The sequence below is a fragment of the Tachyglossus aculeatus genome, chromosome Y1 (assembly GCF_015852505.1).
Source record: "Tachyglossus aculeatus isolate mTacAcu1 chromosome Y1, mTacAcu1.pri, whole genome shotgun sequence".
Classification (NCBI taxonomy): domain Eukaryota; kingdom Metazoa; phylum Chordata; class Mammalia; order Monotremata; family Tachyglossidae; genus Tachyglossus; species Tachyglossus aculeatus.
The window spans coordinates 169,224-182,419 of NC_052093.1; positions in this window are offsets into that span (position 1 = coordinate 169,224).

Here is a 13,196-nt window from a genome sequence, read left to right on the forward strand (position 1 = left end):
CAATCTGGGGACCTACGTTGTGCTCTTTTTCATCCTGCTCTGAACCATGTCCGTAATTGTGCTTTTCATCAACTGTCAGTTGAAGAACTCCTTCTTCACCATGTCACCTTACGACACGTCTCTGAGAGAAGCCGGAACCTGTGGAGAAACCAGGGTGTCTAGATCCCACCGCGAAGACATCAGGGTCAAAGGGGACTGATAGGAGCTTCTCGGATTATCATCTGCCCCCAGATGCCAGCTGATTTGAGCGGATCCTCAACTAGACGATCCGCACACTAAAATCCCTTTTTCTTTGGCCACCGAGTAGACTCCGGCACCTTTTACTGGGAAACTCTTTCAACAGGAGTAAAGAGAAGGAAAGGGAAAGGATGCTCAACACGAGCCATGAAGTAGCAGAAGAACGAATCTTTGGTTGGGCTAGAAAAGTTGTGTCCCTCTGCCCCAATCTACGATAAATCCATTTGTGCAATGACAGTCCTGTTCTGCAAACTCACTAAGGTACATGCTTAGTAAAAGCGAAGGTGAGGCTTCTTGGAAGGGCACAGAGTGGCGTGCAAAAAGAAAAAATCCTTTATCCTAGAAATGAAGGATTGTCAGACCAAGTTCTCTTGGTACGGAACACTTCTGGAAAGTCCACTGTCACGTTCAAGGTGGGCTACCTAGAAATTGGTCAGCACTAGTCATGGTTCTCATCAGTAGTTTTTCAGCCGCTTCTTCTGGACTGTGAGCCCATTGTTGGGCAGGGATTGTCTCTGTTGCTGAATTGTACTTTCCAAACACTTAGTACAGTGCTTTGCATGCAGTAGGTGCTCAATAAATTCAATTGAGTGAACCACTAAATCGGATCAGTAACTCAAAAGAGCTTGCAGGGACAGGATGCAGACCATCACCCAACTTTCTCCTGAGTAAGCTCTCCTACCCGGTAGGCAGAAAGTCACAGAACAACCCGAGGCAACCGTGCATTCAGGGAAAGCCTCTGACTAGGTAAACAAGGAAGAGGTGGAACTTTAAGATCTAGATGAGAGGAAGCAATACCATCACATTTTGGGGGAATTGGGTCTTCTGGCCCCAGATCTGCAGTTTCTTCCATCAGATACTTGGCTGCTTCTAGAAATGATAAAAGTAGGCTGGGTAGAATAAAATTCCTCTTTTATAGTCAATGGCTAAGTCACTCTAAAATGGCCAGGGCATAAAAATGAAAATATGTAATCCAAAAAGGATAGATTCAAGGGGAAAACCAGAACTTTAAATTCATTCAATCATATTTATTGAGCACTTACTGTGTGCACAGCACTGTACTTAGTGCTTAAGAAATCCCTACTGCAAACACATCTCTTTAGCCATGATTACTCAGACTTGAGCTGGGTATACAGGCAGGTGGCTACATTCAGACATATATGACATACAATCACAAAAGGAACACTCGTCAGTGTGTGCATGTGTATATGCTAGAGACAAGGGAAGAGACAGAGATCTATTTTCAACTCCCTGTGTTACTTTACTTATATTGGCCACTCGCACATTTTGTACTTTCAGTGTCAGTTCTCCACAGAAGGATCAATCCACAGTTGACAAACTCATTCGCATTCATCATGGACAGACTAACTACTCCTACTGAATCTTAAAGGAAGGAGGGTTGGGAGTTCAACACATTCTTACCACAGCCCAATTACCACCTTCCCTGTTTTGGAATTATCTGGGCCATGATGCTCTACTCCATTAGAGCAGATAACCTGGAATTGACTGAACTGTAAGTTCCTTGTAGGCAGGGAATGTATCTACCACCTCTGTTGTATTCTACTTCCCCAATCACTTAGTACATTGCTCTGCCCATGGTATATGATCAATAAATACCATTGACTGATAGATGTGGTGCTCATGTGCATACTTTGAAAACGGTAATACTTTGGGCAAAGCCATTTCACAGCCATGATGTGCCCCAGTGCAGACAGCTGGAGTGGGGACAAGGTTTGGATTAGATTGGGAGAAAAGGGGGCTGTTTTCTCTCCTCTTTCCTGAAGCATATTGACAACTTTCGATAAATGGATGCCTCTCTTTTGTCATTGGTTGGGCTGTTTTCCACCTCCAATGGTGACTACAGAGGAAGGAGGAGTTGGGGGATATGCTGGGTGTGCACCTGGGGTGGTCTTAGTGGGCCTAACCAGTGGTCACCTGGTCTGGAATCTCAGCTCAATGTTCTGGGCTTTTTTTTTAATGACATTTATTAAGCACTATGTGCAAAGCCTGTCCTAAGCACTGGGGAGGTTACAAGGTGATCAGGTTGTTCCAAGGGGGCTCACAGTCTTAATCCCCATTTTACAGGCTGAGGTAACTGAGGCCCAGAGAAGTTAAGTGAATTGCCCAAAGTCACACAGCTGACAAGTGACGAAGCTGGGATTAGAACCCATGACCTCTGACTCCAAAGCCTGTGCTCTTTCAGCCTTGCCAACAGGAAGACTAGACTCATACCCAAGGCACAAGCCCAAAACAAATGACATATGGCTGAGCCAGAAGGCCAAAAGATTCCCAACAACACACCGGTGATCCTAAAGGCCAGGCTCTTGGACACAGAGGTACTGTGATTTTTTGCTCATATTCCTGCAAGCAGAGAAGAAAAATGTAGATCCCTATCACTGGTAACCAGGCCCATGAGCCTGAAGCCTGGGCTTCTTAGATCAGAAACTCCATAAGAGCTATGACCCCGATTTTGGATTCTTAGGTACTGTCCAAATGGTCATTCATTCATTCATTCAATCGTATTTATTGAGTGCTTACGTGTGCAGAGCACTGTATTAAGTGCTTGGGAGCGTACAATATAACAGAGTTGGTAGACATGTTCCCTGCCCACCAGGAGCTTACAGTCTAGAATGGGAGATACTATTGAGGCAGTGTAGCCTATTGGAGAAAGTATGGGCCTGGGAGTCAAGGGACCCTGCTTTGCTGCTCGCCTGCTGTGTCACCTTGGGTAAGTCACGTAACTACTCTGGACCTCAGTTTCCTCATCTCTAAAGTGGGGATGATACTCATTCTCCCTCTTACTTAGGCTGTGAGCCCCACATGGGACAGGCACAGGGTCTGATCCAATTATCTTGCACAACTCCAGTGCTTGGTGAGCACTTAACAATACCAAGATTGTTACACTTGATTGACAGCCCTGAAAAGAGGGGACTAAAGTTTCCCTGACAAATCTTATTGCCTGGATGCATGGGCAGATACTAGCCCCTGACATGTAGCACACAGAGAAGCAGTGTGGTCTAGTGGAAGGAGCATGGGCCTGGGAGTCCAAGGACCTGAGTTTTAATTCTATCTCTGCCATTTGTTACGTGTGACCTTGGGCAAATCAATTAACTTCTCTGTGCTGCAGTTTCCTCATCTGTAAAGTAGAGATTAAATTCTGCTCCCTCCTACCTTGACTGAACCCCATTTGGACAGGAAATAAGTCCAACCTGTTTAATTTGTTCTACCCCATCAGTGCTTGGGACTCAGTAAGTGCTTAACAAATGCCACCATCATTATTATTATCATTATCATTATTATTTGATGGCTGAAGTCAGCAAGAAGTGCTAGACACTTCACTGACTCTCTGGAATCCTTCTCCTAGGTTCCTCCAACCCGAATGAGGATTCTAGGACTCCAGTAGGTTCTAGCAATTGGAAAGGCTCTTCCCACTCTCAGCTGCAATTTTTCTAAGTGACACAAAAACCCTTGATTATTTAGACCAAAACTGATTTTTTCTTCTAAATCACCCAAGCAATAGTGTCTGTAATATATGGACCATTCGGCTGGAAATTCTCCTTTTGCCATTATACCTCAACCTTAATGCATAGCAAAACTATGCAGTCTCAAAGACCAGAGTGTGCTTTATCACAGGAAAGAGCCATACTCCATACACAATGTTAAATCAAGGTCTTAAATTTCAGATTTACCCACAGATGTGGAACAGAGAGAAGCATAAGGAGGCGAGATAGGACCTCACCACTGAAAGGTGAAAACATGTAACGTGCTTCATGACCTCAAACCTCTCTCTCACCCATTTCTAAAAATAACTCATTTGACAGGGTCACTTTTCTGAGAGGTACAATTGCTGGAAAAGGCAGCATTTTACCTTGAGATGCATGTACAAAGCTTGGCATCAAAATGAGACCACGATTCATCCTTTCGACATCCCAAATCTGTCTCAGTGCTTCATAGTTTGGCTCAACCTCTCTGATACTTGGGATAGCTGCCCGCCATGGGACTAGAAGGAAATCACCACAGAGTTCCGCCTTCCCTAGATAAAGCCTGCCTTTAACCGATGGTTTCTTGATCTGCTCCTTTATCATTTTGAAAACTGCTCTGTTTGGATTTGTTACCCGGCATCTTAATACAATTTTGGTCCACTGTCTCTGCAATAAGGTTATTCCTCCAGCTTGGAGTGTTTACAGGGAATCTGAAATTCAGCAAATTGGCCCTTCCAAGCTCAATGGACCTCCAGTTGGTGGCCCTAATCACCGGCATTTCAGATGCCGCTGTTATTACAAAACTCTGGCCTTGCCTCAGGCCACCCACAGACACAGAAATCAGAAAATCCAACATTAGCCACACGTGGAGGTGCCAAAATCAGAAAGAGAACTGGGAACTGACAGTCACAATGCATAGCGGATTCTCCTTACTTATCACCCAGTCCCAAAGGGCTGCCTGAAGGAGCTGTATCGTTCTTCCTGCGTTCCTCTTGGACATGGTCGCATGATCCTCTGTATTAGAGCACAAAAGCTTTGTACTCTCAATGGCTTATAAACTCCTGTGAGAACGCAATTCTATCTGTATGCAATGTTCCATGCAATAAGAAGTTTATGTGCAAAAATTTGCAAATGCCAAAGTGGGAGATCCACCAGCAAGCTCTCGGGACACTGCCTACCCAGGTAATTCAAGTTAAATAGCACATTTTAGCCTTAATTACCACCAAGTTTCAGGCCAATCTGTACCTTGGTTAATTAGCCAAGTTTGGATAGTTTGGATAAATCAGACCCATGTGGATTTTAGGCCTGAATTACGGTGATTATGGTACACTTAGTCCTCCTAAGACTAAAAAAAAAATATTTGTTAAGCACCTAAAAATGCCAAACATTGTACTAAGCATTGAGGTAGAGACAAAATAATGTCAGGCACAGCTCCTGTCCCACATGGGGCTCACAGTCTGGTATGGTATGGTATCAAATCCCCATTTTATGAATGAGAAAACGGAAGCACAGAGATGTCAAGTGACTTGCCCAAAGCTCCACAGCAGGCCTCTCCTGGTTCTCCTCCGATCTCCCTGGCTGCTCATTTATGGCCTCCTCCTCTGCCTCCAACCCACCAACTCTGGAGTCTTTCAACTGTGTGGCACCTTCCTCTGGAAGTTGTGGGCAAAAGTGAACTCACGTCAGAAGGTTCCAGGGAAACTACAGAGGGAAGTACAGTGAAATGAATGGGAATTGGTAGGAGGGACACCCCAAAAAGATACCTCCATCTAACAGGACTCTCCTGAGGAAGGGGCTCCTCAGAGAAGCAGTATGGCCTAGTGGGTAGAGCACAGGCCTGGTTGTCAGAAGAACCTCTCCCTCTCCACCTCCACCCCCTCTCCATCCCCCCCGCCTGACCTCCTTCCCCTCCCCACAGCACCTGTATATATGTATATATGTTTGTATGTATTTATTACTCTATTTATTTATTTATTTTATTTGGACATATTTATCCTATTTATTTTATTTTGTTAATATGTTTTGCTTTGTTTTGTTTTGTTCTCTGTCTCCCCATTCTAGACTGTGAGCCCACTGTTGGGTAGGGACCATCTCTATATGTTGCCAACTTGTACTTCCCAAGCACTTAGTACAGTGCTCTGCACACAGTAAGCGCTCAATAAATATGATTGAATGAATGAATGAATGAACTGTGGGGTTCCCTCAAGGTTCAGTTCTGGGTCCCCTTTTATTCTCCATCTATACCCACTTCCTTGGACAACTCATTTGTTCACATGGTTTCAGCTATCATCTCTTTACGGATATTTATTCAATCATATTTATTGAGTGCTTACTTTGTGCAAAGCACTGTACTAAGAGCTTGGGAAGTACAAGTTGGCAACATATAGAGACGGTACCTACCCAACAGTGGGCTCACAGTCTAGAAATAGATATGGATATCCACAAATCTACATCTCCAGCCCTGATCTCTCTCCCTCTCACATTTCCTTCTGCCTTCAAGACATCTCTACTTGTATGTACTTCCATCACTTCACACCGAATGTGTCTGAAACAGAACTTATCTTCTCACCCGAACCCTGCCCTCCCTGAGTTTCCCATCACCGTAGATGGCTCCACCATCTTTCCTGTCTCGTGAGCTCATAACCTTAGCATTTTCCTTGACTCCTCTCTCATTCAACCTACATATTCATCACTAAATCCTATTGGTTCAACCTTCACAATATTGCTTGTCCACCCTTTCCTCTCTATTCTAACTACTACCAATCAATCAATCAACCGTATTTATTGAGCGCTTACTTTGTGCAGAGCACTGTACTAAGCGCTTGATGTCCAATCACTTATCCTACCCTGTCTGGATTATTCTATCAACCTCCTTGCTGGCCTTCCTACCTCCTGACTCTCCCCACGCCAGCCCACACTTAACTCTTCTGCCCAGATCATTTTTCTATAAAAACATTCAAGCCATATTAACCCACTCAAGAACCTCCAGTGGTTGCCCATCCACCTCTGCATCAAACAGAAACCACTTTACCGCCTCCTGACTCACCTCACTAATCTACTACAACCCAGCTCACACACCTTGTTCCTCTAAAGCTAACCTTCTCACTGTGCCTCTATCTCTTCTATTTCTCTGCTGACCTCTTGCCCACATTCTGCCTCTGGCCTGGAACACACCCTCCTCATAGCTGACAGATAATTACTCGCCCCTACTTCAAAGCCTTATTGAAGGCACATTCTCCTCCAAGAGGTCTTCCCTAAGCCCTCCTTTCCTCTTCTCCCACTCCCTTCTGTTGTCATGACTTGCTCCCTATATTTGCCTTTATTCATCCCACCTCCCAGCCCCACAGCGCTTATGTACATACCTGTAATTCATTTATTTATTTGTTTTAATGTCTGTCTCCCCACCCCCCCAGACTGTGGGCTCACTGTGGGCAGCCAATGTAATTGTTTATTGTATTGTACTCTCCCAGGTGCTTAGTTTAGTGCTCTGCACAGAGTAAGTGCTCAATAAATGACTGATAGACAGAGACAGGGATAGGACTAGAAACCAGGTCTTCTGACTTCTAGCCCTAGTGCTCTTTTCATTAGGCCATGCTGCTTCTCAGTTTGTTGGTGGACTGGATTGGGGAGTCTTTGTCCATGTAAGACTCTAGTTTCAGGTGGTTGTCCTTTAGCATAGTTAGCTGAGAATAAACCACAATACTGCCTTTCTTCTCCTAGACAATCACTAAGGCTGAAACATGCTGACTGCCCTACCCCAACAAACAAAAGATCTCAAGACAAAGGATTCAGACTGCTGAAAACCCAGCTGGAAAGACAAGGTGCTATAATAGAAAACCCACCCAGGCCAAGCTTTAGATATCACAGTAGGATTTAATAATAATAATAATAATTTTGGTATTTGTTAAGCGCTTACTATGTGCAAAGCACTGTTCTAAGCACTGGGGAGGATACAAGGTGATCAGGTTGTCCCATGTGGGACTTACAATCTCAAACCCCATTTTACAGATGAGGTAACTGAGGCACAGAGAAGTTAAGTGACTTGCCCAGAGTCACACAGCTGACAAGCAGCAGAGACTGAGTTTTCCTTTTTCAAATGCACACACATTTGACAAGCAGCATGGCCTAATGGAAAGAGCCCCAACCTGGGAATAAGATGGCCTGGATTCTAATCCTGTCTCTGCTACCAGCCTGCTCTGTGACACGGGCAACTCCCTTTAAGTCTCTGTGCCTCAGCTTCCTCATCTGTTACTTGGGGTTTCATTAGCTGTTCTCCCTCCTACTTAAGACTGTGGGACAGAGAGGCCTGATTAACTTGTATCTACCTCGGTGCTTTGTACAGTATTTAGCATATAGTAAACACTTAAATACCACAATAATTACTACTGTTACTACTAACAGGATCCTAAAGGAAAACAGCACTTTGCAGTCAGCTTATTGATGATGGCCTTGGGAATTCAGTACGGTGATACTGAAACTACATGAATGAGGTTGGCAAAAATAATTTTTGCTCAACACTAAAATTGGTGTTTCCACAACAGCCACCTCATAAATATTTATAAAAGATGAAATGCACTATAACTGCAGCAATCTAGAAAAACATCATCCATCAACTTTTCATTTCTGGGAGAAAATTGGAGGTGTCATGGATTACTAATTGCCCCTGCCTGATTTCACTACAGGGCTTTTAAGGCATATTTTCTTCCAGCATGAGAGTGAGTTGAATCTCACCATTTTCCACAAAGATTTTGAGGTGAAACAACATGTACAGTTTGGCCCTTTACAATCCATGAAAAAGTCGCCCAGTGAAGTTCGGCACGTATTCAACATAAAAATTTAGAAGGTGGAGGTGGTGGGGAGAAGGGTTCGGGGAGAGAACTTGTCCAAAAATGAGAAAGAAGGGTACAGAAGCAGTGTGTCTCAGTGGAAAGAGCACGAGCTTTAGAGTCATGGGTTCAAATCCCGGCTCCACCACTAGTCAGCTGTGCAACTCTGGGCAAGTCACTTAACTTCTTTGGGCCTCAGTTACCTCATCTGTAAAATGGGGATTAAGACTGTGTGCCCCCCAAGGGACAACCTGATCACCTTGTAACCTCTCCAGCGCTTAGAACAGTGCTTTGCACATAGTAAGCGCTTTATGAATGCCATTATTATTATTATTATTATTGTGGTTTATCTTTAACCATAAGTGAGCTTTCCCCATTTATTCTGAAGCTGTTACTGATAGAAAAGCATATCTGCTTTGATGGGGGAGCAACACTTTGACTATTTCCCTTAAAACATCCTATTTACACATTCAAACTAACAGCTAAAACTCTGGTATTTAGACAGGAAAGAACTAAGCATCAACCCTTATCAAATAGTGGTATCGTTTATCCTGAGGAGCAGTCTGACAGCTTTGCTAATAACTGCTTCCTGCTGCATCATGATTAAAAAGCACAAAAGGAGGCAGGGGCATGTGAGTGTACGGACACACACACACCAACACACACACACACACACACACACAGTCTCTCTCTCTCTCCCTCCCTCCCTCAGAAGATCTTCCCTCTGAACAACAGCAGGACAGAAAAACTGCATGAAGCGCCCTCCCTTTGCTGGCCCCATTGAATTGCTCAGCTCCTTGCTCTGGAATGAAGAATTGGGCAGCCAAGGGGTCTGAGGTCGGATCATCCACCAGAGCCCTAGAAGTCTCAGAGAGAAGCAGTGGCCCCTGGGGCCCAGAGCAGGAGTAAGCCAGTCAGACACTGCACACTAGATCATCCCGTTTCCCAGCTGCATCCAGTTGCCTGTCATGCCTTACTGCCAGCCTTATACTACTGTATAGTGTAAAGGGGCCCACTTGCCTTGGTGGTCACATGCAAACATCTGCTGTCATTTCTTCATGCAGATTAAAGAAATACCCTGTTAGCCCCACCATTTCCCAGAATAATGGATGCTTATTAAGTCAATGCCATTGGAGTCACTCTTTACAAAACAACACACTCCTGTGATTACCTAGTCTAAGACAGGCTGCAAATGGAAAACTCAGGGAGTGAATTACACTCAAGGTAAATAGCTTCAGAAACAGTCACTCACCTATTTGTTGCAGAGAATAAATTTGTACTGAATGATTTCAAAATGATGTCGGACCCAATTATTCTATTTCCTGTGTTCACATATGGATAAAGCTGTCAAGGAACCAACAAACCAACCAATTAAATCAACCTCATGACTGCTTTTTTTAAAAAAAACAAAACAAACAAAAGAAAGAAAAGAAAAGAAAAGAAAAGAATGCCATTTATTCACAAAATCGACTGGCACACATTTTGCAAGGGGAACCAAGGGTTTACTGAAATATGGGTAGTAAAATGCAAAAATATTATAAGGTTACTGCTCTGACAAAGCACAATATAGCAAAACCAATACATTTTACAAGGAACAAAAAGATAAACAAATGAAACTTCGTTGCTAAAACCATGTTTCCTATGAGGTAAACAGAACCATAATGATTCTGTATGTGATAGAAACATAAAGCATTTTTATGGTGCAGCACAATAGAGCACTTTAATTTTATGCCGATGGTTTGGTCTTTTGCTGGTTTTTGCATTCCAAATGGTCTCCTTTGACAAAAAGGTAAAAAGCACAAACATATACTCACACATCCTCAATCTTTGACTGCAACTGCATCAAGTTAAAAAAGAAATTTAAATTTTTTAAATGTTTACTGGAGTTAAAAAAAAATCGATCACATCCTGGTTGTGGGACTCAAAATGATGTTAGTTTGTTTAAAGGCCTTTCAAATGGGAATTTTTAATCACAGTCAATATTTCACCCTTTCGAGTCCATCTTCATCAAGTTTTTTTGTGTCTTAAATCAGAAGGCACTCACATACAAATCTCTAAAAGAATGCTGACCATGGAAGGGAAGGGGCAATGTCCCTGAACTTATGAAAATTGGAAGGACTGTTTGAACAAATAAAAGAAGAATATTCTGTGGATTTGGAGAGGTCAAGCCCCCCTGTGAAAAGCTTGTGACAAGTACAAAGGGTTTGGCCCTATGGCAACTTATTCAACTGATGGAAGATCACCAACTTCCACCAACCTGATGCCTACCTGTATTTCTCAGGCACTTAACAGAGTGCTCTGCACACAGTAATCGATCAATAAATGTGACTAAATGAATTAACTTTGTAAGAGGCTAAAACAAAATGAATGTCTGGGGAACACGTTGCTTTTACAACGTGTGTGGAGAAAGGCTGCTAGGTGATGAATGCTTTCTTATCCACTGCTAAGACTCAGTTAATGAGATGGAATGACACCAAACAGGTAGAAAGTGGACCGCCAGGGCTGGCAGCAAAGAACTTTCCTCACCGTTTGGGCAGGAGCCACCAAAGGAGTTGGTCCAAACAGGAGTTAAAACCCCCTGCACAAATCGGAACCTGGCCGACAGCATCATCTCTGAACCAGTCACTGGCTTTTAAGGGATGGAAAGACGCTCCGGACATGCAAAGGGCCCAACTGGCACTACAACTAGCTTTCCCAGAACCCGTATACAGTTTCCATTGTCGCAAAAGTCCATGTTAGAAAACACTCATGCCCTTGCACTCCCAGTATCTGACCCCACAGGTATGTGCACTGCTGCTCCTTTCGAAATCATGGCGTCCAGAAGCCAGAACACCTCATGTGGTCAGACAGATCTTCCTCAGAGCATCATAGCTAAAAAGAACAGTGAAAAAACAGACCCAATTTGGGAGTGAAATGGTTCAGACCTGGTCTCCCTACTTAGCCTTGAAAACCAGATATCTACTCTTTTACTCTGACAGGTAACCCACAGTGCATATGGCCAAATGTTACCGTATACAGAATGATGGCCAACTCTTAATAATTTCAATCTTCCTCTTCAAACTAGCAGTAAAATTCAGACTAGCCATAAACCATTAAGGACATCAACTACCCGCTGTTCACATAAATTAAACCATGCCTCTCCCTTGTTGAGCTGAGTCTGGTTTTGTTGTCTGTCTCCCCCTTCTAGACTGTGAGCCCATTTTTGGGTAGGGACCGTCTCTATATGTTGCCGACTTGTACTTCCCAAGTGCTTAGTACAGTGCTCTGCACAAAGTAAGCACTCAAAAAATATGATTGAATGAATGATTTTTAACCCTGGGTTTTTACCAGCCATTTTTCTTGGGAGCTGGCTCACTAGGAAGACACAGCTTTAGGTAATGCCTAAAGGCTGAAGAGACACTGCTTCTTTGGATGACTTAGTCCTACAGGGGAGAAGGAATGAGCTCTGTAAATATCAAAGTTGGGAAATGCTCCAACTGTGCGGGGAAAGCTGCAGTTTCAGGCTTCAGGTAGAACTTGTGTGACCTCTCTCCAATGGAATGATACCAAACCAACCATGGGCAGCAATTCACAAAAGAAATCAATAATAGCATGGAAAAAGACAAAAAAAAGGAACCACCTCCCCTTTCCTCTAAAGTGGGCTTTTCTCTTAAAAGACAAAAGATGGGAAAAAAATCAACCTATAATATAGCATGTCAAAACAGTTATTTCTACATAAAAGAGCTTTACTGCTCCCAAAAGTGTCAATTCAAAAAGATTTAGGACATTTCTAATGGAGAATCTCATGGCACATAAAATAAGTTTCAAGGGTTTGTTTTTTTTTGAGAACAAACCGCTCTTTGATGTAACATGTGATGCAGGGATGAACACATTAAGCACACATTTTTCTCCAAATTCCCTAAAGAACCTTCCCAAGAGTTCTTTACCCTAGGATTCCAGTAGCTAACTACATGACTTTCAATAAGTACTACAGTTTCTGCATTTTAATTTCTCATTCACCTCGATGGGCTACTCACAGAAACAGCTATATGGTGTCCAGGTAGGTATTAGACTTGGGGGGAAGGAGTTAGAGGGAGAAGTGGGCCAGTTTCAGCCACACTGTTGATTCCAGTGAGCATCGGGCAGAAATCCTCAACCATGGGATACTGCTCCACTATTAAACCATTTAACTGTTACCCAGTCTGTGCTCTGCACCAGAGGCAGGCTAACTGAGCAATATAAGCAAATGCCAAGCGCCGCAACATAGATCCTGGGTAATGAACCGGACCAAACTGGAAGGCACAAGGAGTCCGATCGAAAGCACAGCGACCTTATAATTTAGGTCCAAAAGAACAATTAGCTTGAGAAAACCAAGCCTCTTGCAACTCTTGCAAGTATGTATTGTCCTCGACAAATTGTAGTGTTTACACCAATACAAAAAAGGTGTATTTTGTATTGGTACCCCCAATACAAAAAAGGGGGTACCAATGGGAGAAGCACTTGGGCTGGTTGTCAAGATGGAACAAGAATTTTTCACCCACAAAAGTACAAAATAAGGTCATCTCAAGTCAAAATTACAGTCCATAAAATGGTGGCCAAAAGGCAACATTGCAAAGCGGAGCAAAGGCTGGAACTGTGAACCTGGGCTACAGTATTGTGCTCGTAACCGTAC